This window comes from Lontra canadensis, unplaced genomic scaffold (genome assembly GCF_010015895.1).
Source record: "Lontra canadensis isolate GAN:19392208 unplaced genomic scaffold, GSC_riverotter_1.0 scaffold99, whole genome shotgun sequence".
NCBI classification, from domain to species: Eukaryota; Metazoa; Chordata; class Mammalia; order Carnivora; family Mustelidae; genus Lontra; species Lontra canadensis.
In genome coordinates this window covers 1,988,073-2,003,907 of record NW_022631093.1, presented here as the reverse complement: position 1 = coordinate 2,003,907, position 15,835 = coordinate 1,988,073, and the positions used below count along the sequence as shown (strand labels likewise).

General features: G+C 40.5%; 1 protein-coding gene across 2 annotated transcripts in view; it reads right to left on the bottom strand.

The window, feature by feature from the left end:
- RAD50 (RAD50 double strand break repair protein) overlaps positions 1 to 15,558 on the bottom strand; it is a 227,678-nt gene extending 212,120 nt beyond the window's left edge. For both annotated transcript variants that reach the window (XM_032837574.1, XM_032837577.1), the window contains exons 1-2: positions 15,500 to 15,558; positions 832 to 926 (exon numbers count right to left, since the gene is read on the bottom strand). The gene's annotated coding sequence lies outside the window, so the exon portion shown is untranslated. The remainder of the gene's footprint in view (positions 1 to 831; positions 927 to 15,499) is intronic.
- Between the last annotated feature and the right edge of the window lie 277 nt (positions 15,559 to 15,835).

Genomic DNA, 15,835 nt, shown 5'->3' with positions numbered 1-15,835 from the left:
TACAGGTCCTCCAGATGAACCACAAAGCTACCTTGCATCAGGTGGTACGCAGAATAAAACAGACAAGGGTTTGCATAAGGCAAAGAGCAACAAAGGCAAATTTTACTAGTGAGCCAACAATTCAGATTAAAAGAAATCATGAAGAAAAATAGGATTATGTGAAGTGAAGATGGTAAATTTAGAGGAGTTTATTTAGGGATTATAATTTGTTTTCCATTAGTTTTACTTTGTTCCTTTTTCAGGTCTACAAGAACAAATATGGTTCATTTTCTACCCATAGGCGGCCAACCTCATTTTCTGGTAAGAGGCAAGAGTTCTAGAGACCCTAGGCTGCTACCCTGCGTTTGCTACATCTGAGCTCTGTACATAATTTAACCTCTGAGCCTTGGCTCCATTTGTAACAAAGGAGTAATACCCCTAATTTGGCCAGGTTTTTGTGGGGACTGAATGAGGTGGAAACTGCACAGCACAGTGCCCGACACACAGAGGCTTGGTGCAAAGCTGGCATGGGGGAGGATGAAGGTCAGGGTTCATCAAGCTCCCTACAGATAAAGACCAGGACACTAAAGGAAGATGTCATAGAGTCACTGTCAGGCAGGGCCCTACAGGGGTTGCAAGTAAGGACAAAACATCATTGAAGGAAGCAGGTGCTGAAAATCAGGGAGGGTCTTTCCTAGACTGCTCATGACAAGGCCCAAAAGTGGTGCATTGCCCTTAGCTTTACAGAAAGCACACTTTTTCCCAAATATGCAACTTAGAATTATTGTCTGTTCAGGGAAAATAGGGTCGAAATAATCCTCCCACATAAACAATCCTCCCACAAATGCTCACATTGCAGATGGCAGCTGGGAGTCCATTTTCTTATTTCTCTGCGGTCCAGCCTGGGGACTGCTTGCAGGGCAGAGAAGTCCAGGGCGTGCTGCCACCTGCAGGCAAAACAAGGAAAAGGACAAAGTTATGGAGCAGAACACTCACCTTAAGCGCCAGGCAACTGGAATAGCTGGGTCCATCCAGGTGCGAGAGCCAGGTGAACCCGCTCAGCTCTGTGTTTGTGGCTCTACCACAGTGTTGTGACAGACACAGTCAGTAAACATTCTAGACTATCAAGGACTTGAGCATCTCTTAACAGCAACAACAAGCAAATTCACACAGGGTTCACCATGGGCCGGACACCGCTCCCAATGATTCACATTTATTAACTCATTTAATCTTCACCAAAAAATTGAATATTTTATTTACTTTTAAAAAGATTTTATTATTTATTTGACACACAGAGAGAGATCACAAGCAGGCAGAGCAGCAGGTAAAGAGAGAGGGGGAAGCAGACTCCCTGCTGAGCAGAGAGCCCGATGTGGGGCTCCATTCAGGACCCTGAGATCATGACCTGAGCCAAAGGCAGAAGCTTAACCCACTGAGCCACCCAGGCGCCCCCCAAAATTGAACATTTTAAAGGTCTTTGCTGATTTGCCTGATTATCTGAGTTAGTATGAATAATTAAAATGAAGAACTTTATAATAGCCAGTTTCAAAGAGGGTTCTGATATGAAAACTCTGTGAGAGGTTCAGAGCACCCTGGATATAAGGCATCCCCCATTTTTCAAGCCCCTGTTATGGACCAGACATGCACCCAAAAGACAAAGTCCCTGCTCTTGTGGGCTTCCATTCTGGTGAAGGGAGGGGACAAGAGAAGAGGCAATAAATGCTGTGCAGAAGCAGCAGCAGCATGGAGGGGACAGGCAGTGTTAACAGGCAGTTAACAGACCATGCTGTTAACATTCATTCACTTATTCATTTATTCCCACGTACTCACTAACCATCTACCATAAGCCAGATACCATGCTGGGATGCAACAGTGGGCAAAGACCAGACATGGTCCCAGCCTGTGTGGGGGTACTTACTCACGTAGGAGAAGCATATGTGAATCAAATAATCACTTAAATAAATGCCAAGGTATAACAGCCCAGGTAAGTGTGACAGCAGAATGACACAGGCCACTATAAGAGCATCCTAGGGAGGACTGACCTTGTCTGGAGCCTTGCAAAGGCCTGGAATGGAGTGTGGGGAAGAGAAACATCCTTGGTAAAAAGCATACAATGCACAAAGGCTGGATCATAGACAGCAAGCCAGAGGCCAAGGAGAGAGGGAGGAGGTAGAGGAGGTGAAGAAGGGGTGTGAGCAGCCTTTGCATGGTACCCCCAGGCCCAAGAAGCCCTCATCCTCTGAGGATTGGAGCACCACATTAGACTTTTAGGCAGAGGAATAATGTGGTTGGATGTGTGTGTGTTTCTAAAAGGCTACACTGTGTGGTAGGCTGAATAAAGGCCCTGACAAAGACACTGATGTCTGGATCACTAGAAGTTGTATGTCCCCTAACATGGCAAAAGGCATGTTGCAGAATGGGATTATATTATGGATCTTGAGATGGGAAGATAATCCTGCATCCTCCAGGTGGGCTCAATGTAATCACAAGATGGAGACAGATGAGATTTGACTACAGAAGAAGAGCAACAGAGCAGGGTGGCATGAGAAAGACTTGTTGGTGTTAAAGATGGAGGAAGGGGCCATGAGCCAAGGAATCCAGGAAGCCTCAAGCAGCTGGAAGAGGCAATGAAATGAGTTTCCTCCAGAACCTCTAGTAGGAACATAGCCTTGTTAAAACTTTGATTTTAGGACTTTGACCTGCAGAACTGTAAAATAATTATTTTTTTAAAAGATTTTATTTATTTATTTGACAGAAAGAGAGAGAGTGTGTGTGCATGAGCATAAGTGTTGGGGGGAAGGGCACAGGGAGAGGGAAAAGCAGACTCCCCAGCTGAGCAGGGAGCCTGACAGAGGGCTCAATCTTAGGACCCTAAGGTCATGATCTGAGCTGAAGGCAGATGTTTAACCAACTGAGCCACCCAGGCGTCCCTGTAAAAAAATAAATTTGTATTGTTTCAAGCCAGTAGTTTTGTGTAATTTGTTACAGCAGCAATAGGAGACTAACACACATTGGCTTCTGCGAAAAAAATAGGCAAGAGGTAAAGGGAGATAGGTACCAGTCAGAGGTTACTGACAAGAGAAGTGACAGCCTGAATCACTGCAGTGGTGGCAGTGGGGGTAGAGAGGAGTTGCAGGACCCCAGGGCAGGGCAGTCGGAGGTGGGGGATGTTGGCCAGTCAAAGATCTTGCTACAACCTGGCAGATATTACTGGATTGCCACAACAGGCTTCTGTTAGGCTCAAGACCTGGCTAGCTGGCCCTGGGCAGAGCCCAGCACCCTTGTAAAAGGAGGAAGCTGTCTTTGAGAGAGATAGCACTTAGTCACTCAACAGGGACCTGCCAACCCCATTCCTACAAAGGAATCCAGGGGTTTCCAGGAACAAGCTCTAAGAAGTAACATCCTAGGAATTTCTAGAAGGCAAAGATAGCAATTGTTTCTGCCATGGATTAGGCCTTCAGTGGACAATTTTTTTTCTTCCCAACAGAGATTTTGTAATCTTGGAAAGACGGCATCCAAATTTAAATATATGCACCTCCAACCCAGGTGATGTGGAACCATGATTATATCTGACATATAGAAATTTCATGGCAAAATGGTGCAGGAAATACACACACACACACACACACACACACACACATATATATATAATTTAAATATATAACATATGTATTATATACTGGGAGTATATACTTTATATATTGAAATTAGAAAAATATATATATTTGTATATATAGATATAAATAAAGCAAATGGGGTAAAATGTTAATAGGTGAATCCAGGTAAAGATTCTTTTTACTACTTTTATTTTTTAACTATTCTTTTTACTATTGGATATTCTTTTAATCATTTTTATTTTGGTCCCTTTTCTGGAAGTTTGAAATTATTTCCAAATAAAAATTTAAGAAGCAAAAACAAAACAAAACATGGCCAGTAGAATAATGCAGAAATTACAGGATGAGAACAAATGAGGAACTAGGAGACCCCCTTTCAGCATCTACTCTACTCTTCTTTAATGATTCAAACCCACTTAAAAAAAGTGGGATCCTGATGTGAGCCTGCCTGATAGGACTGTTGAGAAGAAAAGGCAATAAAAACGATTCCAAACAATTTTGTATATATTCCTCTGATTTACTCTGGAAGTATAAATATACTCCCACAAAGACCAAGTATCTTGGAGTGTACTGAGGGGTCACAAGGAAGTCCTATCTTCCTTTGGCTCTGCAGCAGGCTACGGGGACTTAATTGGATTCCAGGAGCGTGTAAGGACTCAGGAGTGCCTGCAAATAGTGAAATGTCAAGCAGTCCTGTAAGAGTGGGAACAGCTTAATTAAAAAATCAGTATGTGTAAAAAAAAAATATATATATATATACATAGAAATTGATATATGTATACATTGTTTTTCTTGTAACAAAGTGATAGATGTTTATTAAAGGAAAACACAAAAATCTGTAGTCCCAACCACCCAGACATAACTTATTTGGAATTATTTTTTTCTACTCCTTTCCCAATAATTTTAGTGTATATACATACACACACACATACACACACATACATATAAAACAAATACATACAGAGTCTTATATATAATATATATATAGTTTCTTTTTAACAACAATGGGATACTATATATATTTTTCTTTTGCAATCAGTTTTGTTTTACCTAACAGTATGTAATTTTTCCATGTCATTAAATATACTTTTTAATATCTAACAGTATCATATCATAGGATGATATCAAATTCATTTTTTAAGACTTTATTTATTTATTTGACAGACAGAGATCACAAGTAGACAGAGAGGCAGGCAGAGAGAGAGGGAGAAGCAGGCTCCCCACTGAGCAGGGAGCCCGATGTGGGGCTCAATCCCAGGACCCTGGGGATCATGACCTGAGCTGAAGGCAGAGGCTTTAACCCACTGAGCCACCCAGGTGCCCCTCAAATTCATTTAACCAATGCCTTATTGCTGGACACCCGAGTGGTTTCAAACTTTCTGATAGCAGAAGTCTCACTGAGAGGAACATTTTTATATTTAAGCACCCCCCCATTTAAAATCTGTATCTGAAGCTCTGGTCATTCTTAGGATCATGTTCCTCACATTTCAGTTATCCAAACACCACAACTATTTCAGCATAATTAAATATCAACTGCCCTATACTTAGCCTTTCTCTTTAAATCAATTCATTTCTGCCCTTAAATAAACGAGCCCTAAAAGCAAACTTTATTTACTATTATAAATGGAAAACCAGCATCTTATGTCATAAAGAAAGGCAATCATAAAGACAAATACAATGGAAAACTAAACAACATTGTGGAAATGGAATTAAGATATGGCTATTCTTTTGCTCATTCTTTTATATTAAAAGGGAGACTGGAAAGGTGTAGAGAGGTGTTAAAGACATACTAGCACCAAATTGACAGCTTTCTCCTTCTCTTGATCAGAAGACTGAAAAGGAATTGACAGGAATGACTTTCCCACTATGTGAATCAGGGTTAGACAACACCACAGATCTATTCCACCTAGAACTACCCTGCATCACCTGAAATCACCTTGCATAGGAAACATGTCTTTTTTTTCTTTTTTAAGATTTTATTTATTTATTTGAGAGAGAGAGCGTGAGCATGAGTGGGTGGAGGGGGCAGCGTTAGGGGGAGAGGGAGAAGCAGACTCCCCACTCAGCAGGAAGCCCAACTTGGGGCTCAATCCCAGCACCCTGGGATCACCACTGGAGCTGAATGCACACGTTTAACCGACTAAGCCACCCACGCACCTGGAAACATGTCTAAAGATATAGTCCTGGAAGTAGAATTATTGAGATAAAAGTGTATGGACACTTTAAAAAGTTGTTGATAGGGGCACCTGGGTGGCTCAGTGGGTTAAAGCCTCTGCCTTCGGCTCAGGTCATGATCTCAGGGTCCTGGGATGGAGCCCCGCATCCGGCTCTCTGCTCAGTGGAGAGCCTGCTTCCTCCTCTCTCTCTCTCTCTCTCTCTGCCTGCCTCTCTGCCTACATGTGATCTCTGTCTGTCAAATAAATAAATAAAATCTTAAAAAAAAAAAAGTTGTTGATAGGGAGGCCTGGCTGGCTCAATCAGAAGAGCCTCAGACTCTTTATCTTGGGGTTGTGATTTTAAGCCCCATGTTGGGTGTAGACGTTATTTAAAAATAAAATCTTTTAGGGCGCCTGGGTGGCTCAGTTGATTAAGCAATGTGCCCTTGGTTTTGGCTCAGGTCATGATCTCAGGGTGCTGGGATTGAGCTGTGTGTCTGGATCCGTGCTCAGTGGGAAATCTGCTTGAGGTTTTCTCTCCCTCTCTTTCTGTCCCTCTTCTCACTCAGGGGTACTCACACACACTCTCTCTAATAAGTAAATCTTTAAAAAAATTTTTTTTTAAATAAGATCTTTTAGGGGTGACCTGGTGGCTCAGTGGGTTAAGCCTCAGCCTTCAGCTGAGGTCGTGATCCCAGGGTCCTGGGATGGAGCCCCGCATAGAACTCTCTGCTCAGCAGGGAGCCTGCTTCCCCCTCTCCCTCTGCCTGCCTCTCTGCCTACTTTGTGATCTCTCTCTGTCAAATAAATACATTTTAAAAATATTTTAAAAAATGAGATCTTTTAAAAAGATAAATTAAAGAAAGTTTAAAAAAAAAAAGCTTTTGATAAACACCATCCAAGTTAGTTTTACCATAGATTCCCTGTGACAGTGCCCATTTTACTTCACCCTCAAATAGTTAAGTATTACAAAGTAAATGTTAAAATGTTAAGCTCTTTAGCATAAGATATTCAGCAGCTGAATTTTCAAAGAGATTTTTATTTTTCTCTAGACAGTCTCTGACCCTGGGGCAGGGCCATTACATGAACCTTCAGTTAGTGGTAAGTTTACACAAACTGATATTGCTCTTGATTTAACCAAGCTAAAGTAAACTCAGTAAAACACGAGGAAGTGACTAGCATTTGCAAATACTTCAGAATGTTTTTGTGCCAGTAAAGGTCAAATGAGGATCAGAATAGCATGGATTCCAAAGTAGACTTGTGAGAAATAAGGAAGCCAGAGAAGCATTACTCATGACACACCAATCACTATAAATATTCAGGAAGTCAATGAAAACTCTAAAAGAAGCATATGTGTGAGCCTTCCTATCCTGATGTGGTAGGCAACTACACAAATAGGTTACAGATTAATGCAATTGTTAAAAAAAGATTTCTAAAGTAGAAAAAGAAAAGTGTATTTTGAAGCACGAAGAATTAGTAATAACAGGAAGTTTCCAGATTGTAATTCCTGGGCAGACACTTACGTGAGTATGTGCCTATGAGGGAAAAGTGGGCGAGAAGAGAATTAAAAACATACTAAAAAGTTTCTTGGGACACCTGGGTGACTCGGTCAGTTAAGTGTCTGCCTTCAGTTCAGGTCATGATCCTGGGGTCCTGGGATTGAGTCTCACATCAGGCTCCCTGCTCAATGGGGAGTCTACTTCTCCCTCTTCCTCTGTCCTTGTGCTCGCTTTCTTGTGCTCTCTCTCAAAAGAAATAAATAAAATCTTAAAAAAAAAAAAAGGTCCTTATGTTTGGGAGGATGTTAGAGATTCTGATTAATTTTTGGTACTTATAGGAAAACATAAGTTTATTTGTGCTTAAGAAATTAAACAGGGCTCCTTGTAAGATACAGAATTCCATGTCACCAAATAAAAAGAAGGAAGGAAGGAATGGAGATAGACACTTTGATTAATACAGAAGAAATCATAAGGAAAAAAGAAAAGGAAAAACTCATGATCAATATTTGGCAAAACAAGGTGGCAGAAATAAGGCCACACTTATTAGTGATCAAAATAAATATGAATCAATTAAATTCCACTATTAAAAAACCAAGACTTTCAACCTATTTGCCCATAAATAAATTATATTTATAAATATAATACGATAAATAAATTATGATACGTCATTTTAATGGATGTGTGTGTATGTGTACACCAGAAAAACAGACCCACAACTTACATAGTTTAGAAGAATTGTAGACAAATGTATAAGCAGAGAAAAGCATCCAGAAAAACACCAATTTGGTAAGAGTGGTTGCTTATAGTGAGATTATAAAAGACAGGAGTGGGCTTTCCTAACTCACTTTACTAGTGTTTACATTGTTTAAAACTTTTACAACTAGCGTGTAACCAAAGAAACAAGAAGAAATAAAATAATAAATATAAGGGCAGAATCACTGAAATAAAAGATATAGAGGATAATAAATAAAGGTGATTAACAAAACCCAAAGTATTTGAGTTTTTTACATTTTAATTTATTTAAAAATTAAGTTTATTTTATTTCATTTTAAGTTTTTAAATTCCAGTACAGTTAACAAACACTGTTATATTAGTTTCAGGTATACAATATAGTGATTCAACAATTCTATACATCATTACTCAGTGCTCATCACAATCAAAGTATTTCTTTAAACACAGGGAGACTAAACAAGAATAATTGACAGAAGATGTAAAAGACTAAAGAAAAAAAAGAGGAAATGACAAATATAGCCAACATTTAAAAACTTATAAAAGAATAATAAAAAATCTTAATAATTTTCTTCTGTTATTCTATATTAGTCTATATGACTATAATATAGAATATTATATATACTATTATATTATATAATATTCTATTTTATAAATATTCTATATTATTCTGTATAATTATAAATATCTATATGACAACACATTTTGAAGACACACAATACATTTTGAAATCAGTAAATTTCTAGAAAATTTGCCAAAATTGCCACAAAATGTCACAAAAATGATAGCAAACATGAATAGCCATTTAAGAAACTGAAGTAATTTAAAACACTTCTTCCCCACAAAGTCTCAAGTCCAGAAGGTTTTACAAGAGCATTCTACTAACTTCCAAGCAACACATAATTTTTACTTAAATGCGTTACTTTAGAAAATAAAAAAAAAGAGGAAACATTGCCCAACCTAAAGTTACTATAATTTTGAAATTTGGAATATGGACTGCCCAAAAAAAAGAAAAATACAGGCCAGTTAAACTTATAAACATGAATGCCAAACACCTAAATAAAATAATACCTAAGCAAATCTAGAAAAGTATTAAGAGTATGTCATGATAAAGTAACAAAAAATGATTCAAAGTCAGCAAACCTCTCAAAGTAATTCACTACATTAATGGATTATAGAAGAAGTTACTATTAATGACCACCTCTCTGCTGTCCTTTTCCTCCTGTGAATGCCATTAAACTTTCCACCCACCATGGGGTTGGTTGTCTACCTTCTGCTCAGGTCATGATCCCGAAGTCCAGGGATCAAGCCCCGAATTGGGCTCCCTGCTCAGTGGGGAGTCTGCTTCTCCCTCTCCCTCTGCTCCTTTCCCCCACTCATGCTCTCTCTCAATCACTCTGTCTCTCAAATAAATAAATAAAATTTTTTTAAAAAGGAAAAAAAGAAAAAAACCTACAAAACTTCCAGCCATCTTACAATAGGTGGGATAATGTGACTAGTCCTTGCCAATGGAATATGAGGAGCAGTGATCTGTGTCATCTCTGGCCATCATGGAGGACCCGAAGAAGGACCTAGGTCCAAGGAGATGGGAAAGCAACTGGCAAGAAAGAGCCTGGGTACCTGAACAACTAAGTAAAGGAGAGTCCACTATCTCACCAACAACCCTGGATTGTGTCATGAGTGATAAATAAATAGCATTCCTGGTGTAAGCCACTGAAATGTTGGGACTGTTACAACAGCTAAGATTATATACCCTAATAATACATGGAAAATTGGGCTGAGGAAATAGATAATCATCTCACCAGGTACATAGAGGGCATTTGACAAAATTCAATACTAATTCATGTTAAAAACAAAAATAAAAAATCACAAAACCTAGGTCTTAAAGAAGTAGAATTAAGAGACCAAGCCCCTGTCTTCACCACCACTGTCTTTTCTTCAAAGCTTGATTATAATTGGTTTAGCCACCACATGTGATAAACTTTGTTATACAATTTTTTCATTAGGAAGTATTATATGAATTTTATCTATGTTTCTTAGTATCTTAGATCCTAAGGAAAAGGATTTCCTTTCCTTAACAAAGACTATCATCTACAAACCTATAGGTAACATCATACTTAAAAGAAAATTGTATTCTCTTTAAGGAATGGAACAAGACAAGGATGCAGCTAGTCCCACCACCATGTAATACAATTATAGAAAAAATAGCCACTATAAGAAATAATAAAAAGTAAAACAAAGTATAAAATTGGAAGGAAAGAGACAAACCTCAGTGTTTGCAACTGGTATAATTATTTTGTATAGAACTCTCAAGAAAATCCACAGAAAAACCATTAGAATTAATATGAGTTCAGAAAGGTAGTTAGAAATGAAATCAATTTAAAAACAACTGATTGCATTTCTCCACACTAACAGTAACCAATCAGAGAGAGAGAGAGTGAGAGAGAGAGAGAGGATATGTAACAGTGTAACCAGCAACAATGTGACAAAATAAGAAACCACTTATATTAGTAATACTATTGAAGCTAGGAATTATCTTAATAAAATATGCAAGAGACCTGAGCAGAAAATTTGAAAAAACCTATTAAAGTACATCTAAGAGAAAATATGAATAAATGGAGAGAAGAAACCATATTCATGGGTGAGATGACTTGACAATAAAAGGTGTAATTTCTTCCCAGATCAATCAATGACTTCAATTAATTTCCAATCAAAACTTCAGAAAGACTACTGTGAACTTTACAAATTTTAAAATGTTTATGAAAGAACAAGCCCATGAAAAGATAAGAAAAAGTTAAAAAAAGGTAGATATTAAGACATATTACAAAGCCATAATAAAAACAAAATCTAATTGGATTAAAGATGTAAAAGTAGGGCGCCTGGGTGGCTTAGTGGGTTAAGCCGCTGCCTTCGGCTCAGGTCATGATCTCAGGGTCCTGGGATCGAGTCCCGCATCGGGCTCTCTGCTCAGCAGGGAGCCTGCTTCCCTCTCTCTCTCTCTGCCTGCCTCTCTGTCTACTTGTGATCTCTCTCTGTCAAATAAATAAATAAAATCTTTAAAAAAAAAAGATGTAAAAGTAGAAGAAGAAACTATAAAATTAGTAGGAGAAAATATAGGAAAAAATTTACAATCTTCAGGTAGGTAAGGATTTCTTAAATGAGATGTAAATAGCATAAGCTAAAAGGAGAAAAATGATGGCCACGACTACATAAAATTTAAAGATTTATGTTTTAAAAAAAAGTAGACCATAGACTTAGTGTAAACTATAAAGCTCTTAGATGAAAACACAAGAATGACTCTTCATAAGCTTGAGTTAGGCAAGGATTTGTTAGACATGACACCAAAAACACAGAAGGTAAGACAGAAGATTGACCAGCTGGACATCAACAAAACTGAAAATTTTTTTGCCTCAAAGAACACCAACAAGAAAGTGAAAAGACAAGTCACAGAAAAGGGGAAACTATTTGCAACTCATATATCTGATAAAAGGACTGTATCAAGAATATATAAAGAACCATTACAATTTAATAATAAAAGAAAAATAACAATTTTAAAAATAGTTCTGAATAGACATTTCTTTAGAGAAGAGGCACGAATGGCTAATAAGTGCATGAAAATACATTCAACATCATTAACCATCAGGGAAGTGCAAATTAAAACCACCATGTACTACAACTTCATACCCACTAGGATAGGACAGCTCTAACCCAAATGAGGGACAAGAGGTAATGAGGACTTGAAGAAAATGGAACCATCACGCACTGCCAGTAAGACCAGAAAATGTCACAGGTGCTTTGGAAAAAAAGTTTGGGTGTTCCTCAAAAGTTTAAACGTCAGGATACCATATGATCCAGTCATTCCACTTCTAGGTATATATCCCAGATAAATGAAAATATATGTTCACACAAAAATTGTACATGAATGTTCACAGAAGCATTATTCACAGGAGCCCAAAAGTAGAAACAACCTAAATGTGCATCGACTGATGAACGGATAAACAAAATGCAGTATACCCACGTGATTGAATATTATCGGGCATTAACAAGGAACAAACTACTGATATATGCTATAATGTGGATAAACCTACAAAACACTATGCTAAATGAAAGAAGCCAGGCACAACAAACACAAACTGAATCATCCCATTTGTATGAGATGTCCAGAAGCAGGCAAATGCAAAGAGACAGGAAGTAGCTTAGTGCTCGCCTGGGGCTGGGGAGGGGCATATTGAAGGAAAAGTGGAGAGTAACTGCCAACAGAGTAAAAAAAAAAAATCTAAAATTAGATTACAGTGACAGTTACAAACTCTGTAAAGAGACTACAAACCACTGAATTGTATAACTTAAAATATGAGTGAATTTTATGGTATATAAATTTCGTTGTTTTTATTTACTTTTATTGTATTTATTGAATTTAGTTATATTTACTTACTTTAATAATAAAGTTATTAGTAATAATAAAAAGGAGACTATAAATGAAGTTAACAGATGGGTGACAAGATTAGGGGAAGACTGAAAACATCCACATCTGACAGAGAACTAACATTTTAACTTACAAGGATGCCAATAAGGAACAAAATGCAAACGCTATAGAGAAAAATATCAGAAATCTGAAAGAAAAGAGGGGCAGATTAGATGGATAGATGGGTAAGCAGTTTACCAATGGCAAAACAATATGATGAGATGCTCAGTTAAAACAGAAATGGATACTGCTTTAACCTACCAGTTAAGATCGAAATTCCTAAGTGAGCTAAGAGTAAGTGCCAGCAGATGTTGGAAAACGGACCTTTGAAGCACTCCTGGTGGGAGGAAACTGATGAAGCCATTCTGCAGCACAAAGTAGCAGTTTTTAGTCAAAGACATCCCACAAGTATTCTAGAACCGGCAATCTCATATCTGTCTCAAAAAAAAAAAAAAATTCTTGCACAAGACACAGGGAGACACCATAAAGGATCTTTGGTGCAGCATTGTTCATGCAAGCAAGGAGTCACAGGCCACCTCACGTCTATCCCCAGGAGGCTGATTAAGTACTTGCGGTGTATACTTTCCATATGAAATTCTGTAACAACCAGGAGGAATGAATCAGATTTACATATAGCAGTACGGTTTGACTCAAAAACATAATGTAGGGGGGAAAAGAAATAGTAAGAGATTTATACATGAAAGCATTTTTAAAAGATTTTGTTTATTTGAGAGAGAGTGTGAGAGAGCACGAGTGGGATTAGGGCCAGAGGTAGAGAGAGAGAAGCAGACTCCCCGCTGAGCAGGGAGCCCAATTAGGGGCTTGATCCCAGACCTGAGCAGCAGACCCTTAACTGACTGAGCTACTCAGGTGTCGCTATTTTTATTTTTATTTTTTTAAGATTTTATTTATTTTGAGAGAGAGAGCATGAGCAAGGGGAGTGGCAGGCAGAGGGAGAGGGAGAAGCAGACTCCCCGCTGATCACGGAGACTGCAACCAAGGACCCTGAGATCATGACCTAAGCCAAAGTCGGACACTTAACCGACCCTTAACTGACTGAGCCACCCAGGCACGTCTAGCCTAAAAATATTTATTTAGGTAAGTGCAACAAAAGCAAAACATGACATAGGTTTCAAAGATGACACATATTCTAAGAAAATATAATGAAAGGGAGTTTAGAAGAACAAACAAATACACCCGCAGGGCTGTCTGTTCCTGTGTGCTCCGGGAGGAGGGTACTGACAGAGAACTGGAATAAAAAGGGAGGAAATAACAAAGTAAAGTACATGAGAGACTCTAGTAGAGCAAGGATTAGTGTGTCATGAACTAAGGTGCATGAGCAAACAATTTGGTAGACCTTAGATACTTAGGAAAGCACACAGAATCCCACGCATTACTTTTTAGTGAAAAATATAAGAAGGTCCATCACATGCTGGTGGCTAACTCAATGGATCACAAAGCTATGGAGAAAAGAAGGTAGGGGGAAAGACAGGGGCTTGCTTGGTCTTCTGCTGAGTAATTCCATTTTCTGGAACATGGAAGCAAGAACACAGGGTGGTATAAATGCCAGGCATGGTATCTCCAGCACACCACCTCTTACCCCTGCAGACGCAGCTAGGGGAGCAAAAGGAGAGAACCATCCACAACGGTTCAAATTTAGTTAACAGGAGGAAGAGAAAAGAGGACATCAGGGAATTTAGCAGAAAGGGAATAGCTCATTGAATCAAGACTCTGATTTTCTGGCTCATGATAAAGTCATTTTCTAAAAGCAATGAATACTCAACATAGCCCTGAAGCAGGACAGAGGAGGGATTCCGTGTTTTAAAAATTAAGATCTTATGTCATCGTTTGTCAAATTCAAATGGCTATTTTCAAAGTTAAGATCATTGGAGTTTTGTTTCAGTAATGGGCCATATGATCAGATCCATGTGATTAGGCTGAATTCATTTTTATTGAGACAAAAGTTGACTGAAAGGGGATTCTTGGTATTGGCTACAAACAGTATCATCACTCAAATATAAGTCAAGTGCCTGCAAATTTAGGCCCTTTACTTTCAACACTTAGTGCCTTCTACCCTGTATGCTCATCTCACACAACTGGCCACGTGGGCAACTCGTATGTGTAGATATATAGATACAGTACAGGTAGGGGTAGGGGTAGAGGTAGAGGTATAGATAGAATTTTTTGTTCCTTGCCAGGGGTTGTTTCCACAGCCCTGAGGTGGAGCGCAGTTCTCCATACCACGATGAAGTTAGTGTATATGTGATGAACGGCAAAGACCAGAGCACTTCTCTTTCACCCTTCCGCTGACAGATGCAGCAGACAGGAAGTTTCCTGGTCTGGGAAGGACTCGGTCCCTGAGAGTTCCCATCCCTGACCATTTTCGCCAGCCCGGAAGGGGGGCTGGTGTTGGAGTCTCTGCGGAGTAAAGCCCCTGTCTTCTCATGGGCAGGGCCTGGGGGAAGGGGCGACATCCTGGACTAGCTGATGTCCATGCCCATGGCCAAGAGTGGCGAGCTGCAAGCTTGCCAGCTCAGCGAACGCTTGGAAGGCACCCCAGGGGCACCCAAGTGCACCCTATCTGTAAAATGCAGAAAGGCAAACTACACGAGGAGTGGAGCCAAATGGGGAAGGAAGAGGAGTCTGAACGGTAAGCAGGGGCAAATGAGTTCCTCCCTGCTGAGCTCAGGGAAGGCACTCTGCTCAGCATTTTACTCCCACTTGGATTGTTACTGAAAGCTGGCGGCGGTAGGGGACCGGTGGCGTTGTCCAAAAAGGAAACGTGTGATGGGAACCGTTCACGGCCTGCCATGCCGCTGTGCGACCTCGGCCCCAGGCTGCCAGACCCTTGGCACACTAGTCTGCGCTCCCCCAGCCTTGGAGTCAGGCCTGGCGGACCCGAGCCACACAGGCCCCAGCGGTGCCGCGCCTCAGCGCCCCCAGCCCCGCGGCATGAGCCCACCCGCCCGGCCCGTCCCGCGTCACAGCTCCTCCTGGCGTCTCGCCCGCCTGGTCCGCAAGGCGGAGCCCGCGAGGCGGCCGCCGAGGGGCCGCGCTTACCTAGTCTGGTGCGGGCAGCGGCCTCAGCTCGCAGCTCCACGCAGACTGCCGCCGCTCTCCGCGCCCCTCGCCCGGACGAGCTGCTGCGCGAGTCCGGGCCACCGCCACGGTCACTTTCATTTTCCTCAACGACGGCGGCAGGAAAGCGAAAGCGAAAACGGCTTAGAGGCGGGCCCCGGCCGAGCGCGGTGAACGCCGAGCGCGGGCTGGCAGCCAGAGGCAGGGGCTCGGGCCTCAGGCCTGCACGCGGGCGGCTGGCCGGACGGAGCCCCATGCCTCCGAGGGGCCGCAAGCGGGCCCGATGCGCACGCCTCGGCGGGCCCGTCCCCGGCAGGA